Source organism: Quercus robur, chromosome 11 (assembly GCF_932294415.1).
Source record: "Quercus robur chromosome 11, dhQueRobu3.1, whole genome shotgun sequence".
Lineage (NCBI taxonomy): Eukaryota > Viridiplantae > Streptophyta > Magnoliopsida > Fagales > Fagaceae > Quercus > Quercus robur.
The window spans coordinates 26,205,209-26,216,426 of record NC_065544.1 but is presented as its reverse complement, the minus strand read 5'-3'; positions in this window follow the sequence as shown (position 1 = coordinate 26,216,426).

The window sequence follows — 11,218 nt, the reverse complement described above, 5'->3', positions numbered from 1 at the left end:
GCTTTGATGGTGTAGAGAAGCTGTGAGTCCAGACATCTTTGTAGTCAACTCGTGGACAGAGGATACAATGCGATCAAGTTTCTCATCTAGGGAGAGAGTGCTAAACTGAGAGTCACTGTGAGATGCAGAAGTTTCTGGTTTGGCTCTCTTCTGACTATGTCCAATGCTTGCATTGAATGTACGCATGTTGATTGGACTTGGTTTGGAGATAGGAGATTCATTAGTCGTTGGATAAATTCCCTTGAGCTTCAAGATCCGTGAAATGAGACTGCAGAAAGGAACGCATATTCGAGACTCAGTTCGAAGAACCGTTTTGCGCAGAACATGAAAGATATGAGCACAGATGTCTATTTCCACATCAGAGATTAGATCATGAAGAAACAAAGCACGTCCGAGGTTCATATACCCAGTGCTTGATAAAGGGTACAAATTGTGAAACATCACAATTGTAAGCACTCTCAGTTTTGGAGAAAGAGAGGAAACACTGATGGATTTGCCATTGGGTGAGAACTCCAAGTCTTGACCAAGACTTTCTTTGAGAAGCTCCTCATCAGGACAGAGATCATCATAAACCGGTGAATGTCGGAAAATGGGTCTGTTGATGTGAAGAATTTCTGCCAGATATGTAGGAGAGACAGAAAAGCTCTTTTTCCGAACCCAGCACTTAAGTTCATCTCCTTCCACAATTGCGTTAGCATAAAATTCTTTTACCAACTCTTCATACACGTCATCCGAATCAGAGAGAAGGTAATTCCAATCCTTGTGAGCAAACCATTTCGGAATGTCAGTGTCATGAAGTGAGGACTGATTCAAAGCTCTTTCTAGTAATGGTGTGGCATGTAGAAAGAAATTCCCATAAGACTGATAGGCTGCATATGATCTGAACTTGTTGGGATCGAATCTCTTTGATGAAGAGCGAGTCCCTTTTGGTTGAGGTGGGTAATCATCAACATCAATTACTGGTTCCTTCCCTTTGGAACTACCTCCTTTCACAGCAGCTTTCTTGAATGGTGACATGACCAGTCTTCGTGAGAAGCTTTCCAAGCAGTTGGTGAATGCACCAATCATCTTCATCACGTTCATCATTCCAGGATCTTCATTTTGATCTCTAGATTGATCACCTGCCCAAATTCTCCTATCATTTCTAGGTCCTCCTGACCTTTGAGGAGTTGCACTTTTCTTTGCTCTCAGCTTTTGGCAATTTGGTCGAGTATGCCCTTGAAGTCCGCAATAATGGCACACATAAGTTCCTCTAGGACCTCTTTGTGGTCGTGGAAGTGACTTGGCACGAGATTCAGACCTGCCCACAGACTGATTACGGGGATTCAGCATCCGTTGGTTCACCACATTCTTCTTCTCCTCCACCTCGAGCTTCTCACTAGTAAGGTCAGCTACAACTGGATCTTTAGCCTTTACAAACTTCACTTCTTTAGTGACATTTTCAGATGAACTACTTCCTCCGGTATATCCCAATCCGGATTTGTCTGAAAAGCTCTTTTGAGATGAAATAACATCATCTAGCTTCTTGGTGGTGACCCTCTCTATTTTAGCATTCGCTTGCACAACCTCATTCTCAAGAAATCTCACTTTTGTGTAAGTTTCGGACAACTCACCATTTAGTATTTCTATCTCACATTTGGCCCCCCTATATCGGATTAGGAGACTTTTGTAGTCCTCCTCAGCCTTCTTCATTTTTCTCACAGCAGCCTTGGCCACCCTTGTATACTCACCCGACTTCTCCAAGAGTGAGTTATAATTCTCTTGAAGATTTGCTGTGCTTTCATCTTCTTCAGCATCTGATTCTTCAACAATTCCTATTGATTCGTCATCACTATGTTCTCCAAGGTCTCGTACAAGTAGATTCAACTCATCTGAAGACTCAACATGAGCTATAGTCATAAAAGCCGAATAGTTCCCTTCTCCATCACAACTCTCTTCAGATTCTGAGTCAGACGAATCCGAGTCACTCAAAGTCGTGGCATACACTTTACCTTTCGATTTCAAATAATTCGGACATTCCTTCTTAAAGTGTCCATGCCCGTTACATTCGAAACAAGTGACACCTTGTGTGGGTTGGGATTCTTTTCCATCTTTCTTTTTGAATTCCCTCTTCTCCCTTCCAGAACTTTGGAATTTTCTTTTATCATCAAATTTTCCATTATTTTTGAATTTCAAGAACTTTCTGAAATTTTTGACAAGGTATGTAACATCTTTGTCAACCACATCTTCTTCCGATGAGTCTTGATCTTCCACCTTCTCATTAATGGTCTTTAGGGCAAGGGATTTACTCTTCCGTTGATTGGGCAGCGACATCTCATAAGTCTGCAGAGAACCAACCAGCTCCTGTACTTTGATGTCATCAAGATCCTTGCTCTCTTCAATTGCTGTCACTTTAGCACGAAAACTTTCCGGCAATGATCGAAGGATCTTCCTTACAATCTTTGAGTCCTCCGTTTTCTCCCCCAAGTTGAACTTACTGACAACCACCTCATTTATCTTTCCATAGAAAGAGTCAAAAGACTCATCCTCACTCATTTTGAGCTCCTCAAACCGAGTGGTCAGCATTTGTAACTTGGTGTCTTTCACTTTCTTCGTGCCTTCATAAGTGGTTTCCAGAATCTCCCATGCTTCTTTGGCAATGGTAATGTGAGAAATCCTGTGAAATTCATCTGGAGACACACCACAGAAAATAGCATTGAGTGCTTTACTGTTAGCATTAGATGCAGCAAGTGCTGCCTTATCCTATGTGGATTTGGCTGCCTCAGGTTTGGTCCAACCAATCTCAACAGCATCCCAAACGGATTCATCAATAGAACACAGAAAAGCTCTCATGCGAACCTTCCAAAAAGCATAATTACTACCATCAAAATATAGAGGTGCATTTAGGGATTGAGACCTATCCATCTCAAAAGGGAGTCAAGGATCACACAATGGTAATGAAACCAATAGCAGTGTACCCGCTCTGATACCAATTGAAAGTTCAAAAACGTGTACAAAACACCTTTGAACGTTTAGACCCCCAAATTACAACTTAACCAATACAAGCAATATGTCAAACAACTACTAGTGTGCGGAAACTTAACACATGCTATAACACAAAATTGGTTAAAGACTATCTAAGCCATAACAAAATAAAACCACAGCAGATAATGAAAAGGCAAAGATAGAGAGGAAGGAAGATGCAAACACAAAGACAACACGCGATGTGTTATCGAAGAGGAAACCGAAGTCCTCGGCGAAAAACCTCTCCGCCGCCCTCCAAGCGGTAAACAATCCACTAGAAAATACAGTTGGGATACAAGGACAGCAATAGACCCTCCAAGCCTAATCTACCCAGTGCACCTAAGCCCTCCAAGCTTCTTGCTCCCATGAGGTTGCGCCGAACCTTTTTCTTTTCTAGCTTCCCGGATTCCGCTACTAGACCGTAGCATCAACCAATGAAGATTGGTTCCTTCCTAACTGCTTCCCAGAAATCCAAACAACTGTCTCACAGTGATGATGATGGTGAGAACCAGGTTTGGTATAATGCCTCTCAAGGATTTGACAATGGAGAGGAAGAGAGTAGGGGAATTTGAAGAGACTCTAAGGTATAGATTGTGGGTGAAACAATCTTGTTTTTCTTTAGGGTTTCTCTCTCAAAATTCTCTCTGGAAACTCTCTTTCAATCGTGGGTAAAAGGGGTATTTATATTGGAGTGGGAGAGGAATGTGAAACGTCAGGTTTTACAAAACAGGGGTGGCTCGCGGCTTGACCTCGGGGCTTGACTAAGTCGCGAGATCCAGTCGCGAGTTAACCGTATGGCCAGTTGTCCTGTTTTGTCCTGTAGTGCTCTAGCTAGCATGACTGTTCATCTTCCAGCATGCTTGGCACGTGTGCTGCTTCTGGCGGCTTGCAGCCGCGAGTCACCCGCGAGTCCCAGCCGCGAGTCTCTGTTTTCTTGCACACTCTTGAGCAATCTTCACTCTATCTCACTCACTACCCTTCCAACAATCCCACCTAAATACAGGGTTACTAAATGCTGAATTACAAGCAAATTTGGCACGGAATAAAGCCAATTAGATGGTTGAATAAATTCAACCTTCCATATATTTTTTTGTATGTTATAAACTTATAATGTAGGATACATTGTCTACCAATGGTTAGAAGACACCTACAAGTATAGCAAGTGTTGGAGATGAAATTGCTACTACTACAAGTGCTGTTTTTGTAACTAAAACTACTACAAGGGCTAGAGAAGCAAGGGTTGCTACAACAAGTGTTGGAGATTCAATAGCTGCTATTGCAAGTGCTAAAGATTCAAATTCAAAGGATGCAGGCCAAGAAGAAGAACAAACCTTGGAGGATTTAAGAACATATAACTAGGAATTAACAATAATCTATTTTATGTAATCCACATATAATTGGTGGTGATGATTTTGGAGCTTTAAGTGATATAGATTATGTACCCACAAATAATTCTGGAATTCTTTTTTGTCCTTAATATAATTCTGCAACTTTAGGTGATAATTCTCATCTATTTATCCTAAATAAAGTTGCATTTTTACAGATTGCATATTTGGGTGATATACATGACCATGTTGTTACATCAATAGCATGGAAACTCTTATGGGAATACCTATTCTGTCAAACTTGAAAATATGTCATTGCAAAATGAAATACCTATTCTGTGAGTATGATTTTTTTTTTCTCTGGACACAGTTTTGGAATTTAGATTATATATATTGTGTCATTGTTTGCTGTAATACCTATAATTTAGATTATAGAAAATACAACAGTGCTGTTTACCTGCCTTAATCAGTGGTGTTGTTTGTCTTTGGCACCCAATGATTATCAAAGTTAACATAAAGCTAAATTTCATTGAACTTCATAAACTCAACAAAAGGTAACATTAATCTACAATTGTCTACTGAAAGTTCAAAAACGTGTACAAAAACACTTTTGAACGTTTAGACCCCCAAAAACCAATTTAATCAACACACGCAATATGTTAAACAACTAGTGTGCGGAAACTTAACATATGCTATAACATGGAATTGATTAAACAACTATCTAAGCCACATCAAAATAAACCACAGCAGATTAATGTAAAGGCAGAGATAGAGAGGAAAGAAGATGCAAACACAAGCGATAACACCAGATATGTTATCGAAGAGGAAACCGAAGACCTCGGCGAAAAACCTCTCCGCCGCCCTCCAAGCGGTAATCAATCCACTAGAAAATACAGTTGGGATACAAGGACAGCAATAGACCCTCCAAGCCTAATCTACCCAATGCACCTAAGCCCTCCAAGCTTCTTGCTCCAACGAGGTTGCGCCGAACCTTTTTCTTTTCTAGCTTTCCGGATTCCGCTACTTCACCGTAGCATCAACCAATGAATATTGGCTCCTTCCTAACTGCTTCCCAGAACTCCAAACGTCTGTCTCACAGAGATGATAATGGTGAGAACCAGGTTTGGTATAAAGGCCTCTCAAGGATTTGACAATGGAGAGGAAGAGAGTGAGGGAATTTGATGAGACTCTAAGGTAGAGATTGTGGGTGAAACAATCTGGTTTTTCTTTAGGGTTTCTCTCTCAAAATTCTCTCTGGAAGCTCTCTTTCAATCGTGGGTTAAAAGGGTATTTATACTAAAGAAGAGTGGAATGCGAAACGTCAGGTTTTTCCAAAACAGGGGTGGCTCGCGGCTTGACCTCGCGGCTTGACTAAGTCGCGAGTTCCAGTCGCGAGTTAACCGTATGGCCAGTTGTCCTGTTTTGTCCTGTAGTACTCCAGCTAGCATGACTGTTCATCTTCCAGCATGCTTGGCACGTGTGCATCTTCTGGCGGGTTGAAGCCGCGAGTCCAGTCGCGAGTCCCAGCCGCGACACTCTGTTTTCTTGCACACTCTTGAGCAATCTTCACACTATCTCACTCACTACCCTTACAACAATCCCACCTAAATACAGGGTTACTAAATGCTGAATTACAAGCAAATTTAGCACGGAATAAAGCCAATTAGATGGTTGAATAAATTCAACCTTACATCTACTAAACCCAAAGCTAACATAAAGGTAATTTTTTTGATACATCACTATTATTGGCATCATTATTCAAAAAGTTACATCAAGGTAACAACATATAGGCTGCTTTTGTTTTGCCAGAATACATAAACACACCAAAACAAACTACAAAAAATAGCTATGATCCTATTGATGCCTACTTCAACTTCTTCACAACTATTTTGTATTTATCCATCATTGATTGATACTTCAGAGCTTTAATTTATCCCACTGCTTCATATTTGACATCTTCATCGCTTTAATGAAAAATCTTACATAGTTGACGACCCCCTACAATAATCCAACAAGAAACAAAAATTTGATAATTAGTATAGCTAACAACAATACTGGATTTTTTTTTTTTTCGGGGTAGGTAAATAAAACTCCACTGCAATTATGATGAAAAAGTACCAAGAAAAAGACAATGCAAGCAATGTGCCAAGAACCATAAAAATAGCAAACTAATATGTAAGAAAGTATAATTATCTAGCAAATCTAGTAAGGAATTAAAAGTAAAAATATTTGAAGTATGGTCAGGTCACTCTTTGTGCTTACTGCCTCAGTTCAGATTGCCATATGCACATGTATGTTAACATGAAGAACAAAATAATAGTTGGGTAAGAAGATTATGCATTTATAGATTTGGAATTTAATTTAGTGAAGTGAATCACGTAGAAAATTTTAATTTGCATTAAAAGGGTAATATCCATTCTTTTCTCAAGTGTTGCTAGTTCTGCAAAGAGGCTTTCCTTGATCAACCAAGCCACACCAGTCAGCCAAGCAAACCTCAACCAGACCACCACTCATCCTCAGGGCAGTGGCAACTGATTGTTAAACTTGCTGGAGCTAGGAGCAGGAAGCCAAACCGATGGGCTTCTGCTTATGAAGCTATTACTAGGTAGGGAGATAACTTGTTTTATGGTGTAAATAGTAGTGTAGCAGATACAACATGTGGGGCACTGTTGGATGCTATGGTAGAAGCTGCTCTTAAAGCTAAAAATCATGGTTTCCAGTATATTTTCTTTCTAGGTACTAGCAGGCATTTAGTCCATCTATTTCAGCACAGGAAGACCACAAACTGGCTGCAACAGATCAAACTAGTTGATTTAGATTTTTTTGAACCAAAATGGACTTTGCTGTGATGTGTACTTAGTGCCTAAGCTTGTTGTTAATTCTATTTGGTCCATTGCTAACTTGGCATGTCAAATGCCTCTGAACTGTAGCTGGTTTAATCTAGCTGTTGTGTAATCTGTTGGGTTGCTTTCTCCCTTTTTGGTATAAAAAAAAAAAGTGTTGCTAGTTCTGCTTAAGCTTTACAGACCTAGTGCATTTTCATATCTCTCTGTACATGTTCACAAGATAGCACACAAGCTACCATTTTTATTTTTTTTTTGTGAGTTCACAAGCATTACATTAAACAAGCACACACATCCATAGCAAAACCATCACATGAACAGAGATTCACATGCATACACCAACATCAACACAATACACAACACACAGCTATAACAAACACCAAACCCACATCAGAAAATCCCCACAGAAACAACCAAACACCAAACCCACGACCAAAATACCAATCCCAAAAATCCCTTATTTTCAAATCTCCACACTTGGACCCAAATATAAAATCCCATTTTTCAATCTCCAAAGCCACAAATTAAAAAAAAAATTAAAAAAAGAAAAAGAAAAAGGAGGGACCTTTGAGTAGAAAAAAAAGAGAGAAGAAAATAAGATAAGAAAAATAAAGAGAGACAGAGAGGTTGGAGCTTGTGTGGCGGCTTACTAGTGAAGACTGAGGGATGTGAAGAGAGAAACCTGAGAAAAAATTTAGGAAGAAAATTACTTGAGAAAACACAAAATCCTTTCTCCACACGATCTGGAATTAAGGGAGAGACCGAATTCAATGTTTTCAATTTGGGGTAATTTTAGTCTTAGGGTTTTTTGGGACTAGCTCTAGGACTGAGGCTAGAAACTAATCTAGGACAGAGTAAGCGAGAGAAGGAAAGGAACAAAATATTATACGTAAGGGGAGCAAGAAAGCTTCCAGCATAAGATGGTTTTGCTAGAAAAAGAAGATTTGGAGGTTTTCTGACGGTACAAAGGCCGGTATCGTTGGAACTTGTAATGTTCGGCAGTGTTGTGCCGCCAAAGACATTGCAACTGGGAAGTGGCTATCAGGGTTTGGGGTTAAGAGAGAGCAGGGGCTATGGTGGCATGGGGACTGGGAAGAGAGAGGGATTTGATTTTGAAAAGAGGAAAAGTAATTGGTTTTTGGTTTTGCAAAGAGAGTAAATGGTGGGTGTTTGAAATTTTTTTAGGGCCAATTTAGTCATTCTATTTTAAATACCTCAATACACTATGTGTCTTTTTTAGGCTAGGTGTCAATTTCTTATTGGTCTTAAAAACACCACATGTGTGCTGAATTAGAGTTTCTGAAACACTATGTCCTCTCTCTCTCTCTCTCTCTCTCTCTCTCTCTCTCTCTCTCTCTCTCTCTCCTCCTCCTCCTCCTCCTCCACCATTGTTCCACCTCCACAGGTTGTCAGCAAAAAAAATATATATATATATATATATATGTATATATTGTTTCTATTTTTGTGAGTACTCTGTTTAAAATTTAAAATTATTATTATGACCATATTAGTCTAACCTTGTATAGACACCGTTGTATTCATGTGCTCTTTTACCTAGTCTATTTGCAATCTTTGATTCTAACTTAGTCGGATTCATTTCTGACCTGAACTCTATCTTCTCTTTTACCAATGTCTCTATAGACTTGATTCTAATGTAGTATAGACGTCTAGAATTCATGTCTGACTTGAACTTGCCCTCTTTTATAAGGGTATTAGTAGTTTTTGTTTGTTGAGGGCTATAATTTCCTTCATGTTCATTCACCTGTTCTTGGCACTTGGTAACCAGAGAATCTGAATTTACTGAAATAATGAGTACTAGCCTGGAAAAATAATAATAATTAGAAGTAAGAAAATTTAGATTTATCCTTTTTTCAACTGGTTTATTTTTTAGAAATAAAAAACAAAAAATAGAAGTTCTCCTCGATTTGGATGCATGATCCAAAGTTAACAAATATGGATCATTTTGTATGCATAGAAACAGTGTTCAGCTTGGTTTTTTTTTTCCCTCCCTGCAACTTATGGAGGTGGAACAATGGTGGAGGAGCAATGGAGGAGGAGGAGAGCGAGAGAGAGAGAGCTAGACGTCAAATTTTATTGGGTTTAGAGATAGGTGTAGAATGTAATAAATGAGGGTAATTAATGAGATTCTAATAAAAATATTTGTAATAATAAGGGTCTTTATTTAACCGTTGGATCTACTTAAATCCAATAGTTTAAAAAAAAATGTATAACTCTTTAGAGTTATACCAGGTATAACTTGAACTCATCTATATATATATATATATATATATGGGTTGGATTCAAGTTACACTAGGTGTAACTTTAAGTAATGTTACACCACCCAATAACTTGTTATTGAATTCATATTTTGAAAATCCAACAATTGAATTATACATTCTATATGTTCTTAACATGTGTACCAATTTACCATTTGATCCATAAACTTATATTTTATAGATTATTTTAAACTATAAAAACTTGAATTTAAACAATTGATTGATAAAATGGCTATTGATCTTTGATCATCTTTAAATTTTGTTAGCATTGAAAATATACGAAGAAAATGTAATCTAGCAGTGGATTTATTAAAATTCTCATCTAATTAAAAAAATATTAGATGGTGTAACATTATTTAAGGTTGCATTAGGTGTAACTTGAACACAACCATATATATATATATATATATATATAAAAGCTGAAGCGTAACACTTATTGTTGCTACGCTTCTATTGAGCCAAATCAGTGACCACGTCATTATTTTCATTAATAAAAAAATATTTTATTTTCATTATTTTTCTATTAGTGCTTTAAAAATTTCCACTTCAGCTTCCATAACACCCATGACTCTAAATCTCCACTGTTTTCAACTTCCCATGTAACTTCTTTAATGTCTGAGACTCTCCATCTCCCCCTTTCTTGCCTCTTCCTCTCCTCATTGAACCCAACCAGTTTATACATGTTCAGTTGCCACTGTCCCTATAAAATTCCTCATAGATTAGTCTTGCGGGGAGCTCTGCAGTTAAAGCTCTTGAAAGGACAAAAATGCTATGCCTCAGGTAGTCCAAGATGGTCTAAATGATGGGCTTCACAAGTTCATGTCTTCATTGGAGAATCCAAAATTCAACCATTTCTTCTTCAAAAGAAATTTGTAAACAAATGCAATCAGTAACTCTTCCCATCTACATATGGATAGCAATGAATCACAACTGGCTGTAAGCAATTAGATTTGACCAACCCCTTTCTCATGAATATGTATCCTTCATTACTCATTACTTTAGGCTTCTATTGTTGTGGCAAGCTAGATGATATCGTCAGTGATCATGATAAAATTAGTTGGTGTTTGAAATTTCTATTAAGAAAAATAGGACTTATGAATTAATTAATGAATTAGCTTTTAATTAAAAAAAAAAAGGATTATCTAGGTATAGTCTCTTTTCAAAATGTTGCTTGGCTTGGTTTATTTAAAAAGTCTCTTGTATTCTAAATGTCCTCAGAAAGTTACATTCTGACTTCAAATGTCAAATTGCTGCTACTCGATTATCCCTAATTAGCCTGCCAATCTTTGTGTTGTTTTGTGAACCATTCATGTCGAATAGGGCTGATTCTCCCTCTAGGACATTTAGTCAGTTGCCTAATGCTCCAAGTGGATGGTCCCATGATTTTGCATTAGCTAGATATGTTCATGTCCAATCACATTACACCACCTAGCTAATAATATCCTACTTTCATTTCAATTTTACACCCTCTTATCTCTCACTGAGGCTTAACTTTTATTTTATGGTGATCTATGGTTTTGAGGTTTTTAAGTTGTGACCTACAAAGGTAAACTTTTTCTTCTTGGTCTCTTTGGTGCTTTTTGGGTGGTTTTGTGAGGTTTTCTCATGTGGGTTTTTAGAATTAGGTTTATTTATAAGGTATGTGTATGTGGGTTTGTTTCAAAGTTGTGCTTTTTATTATGATTTTGTGGCTGCGATCTCCTTTTGCACCATGTAATATTTGAAATTTTAAGGTTTTGTTATGTGGGTATTTGAACTTTGACCTCTACAT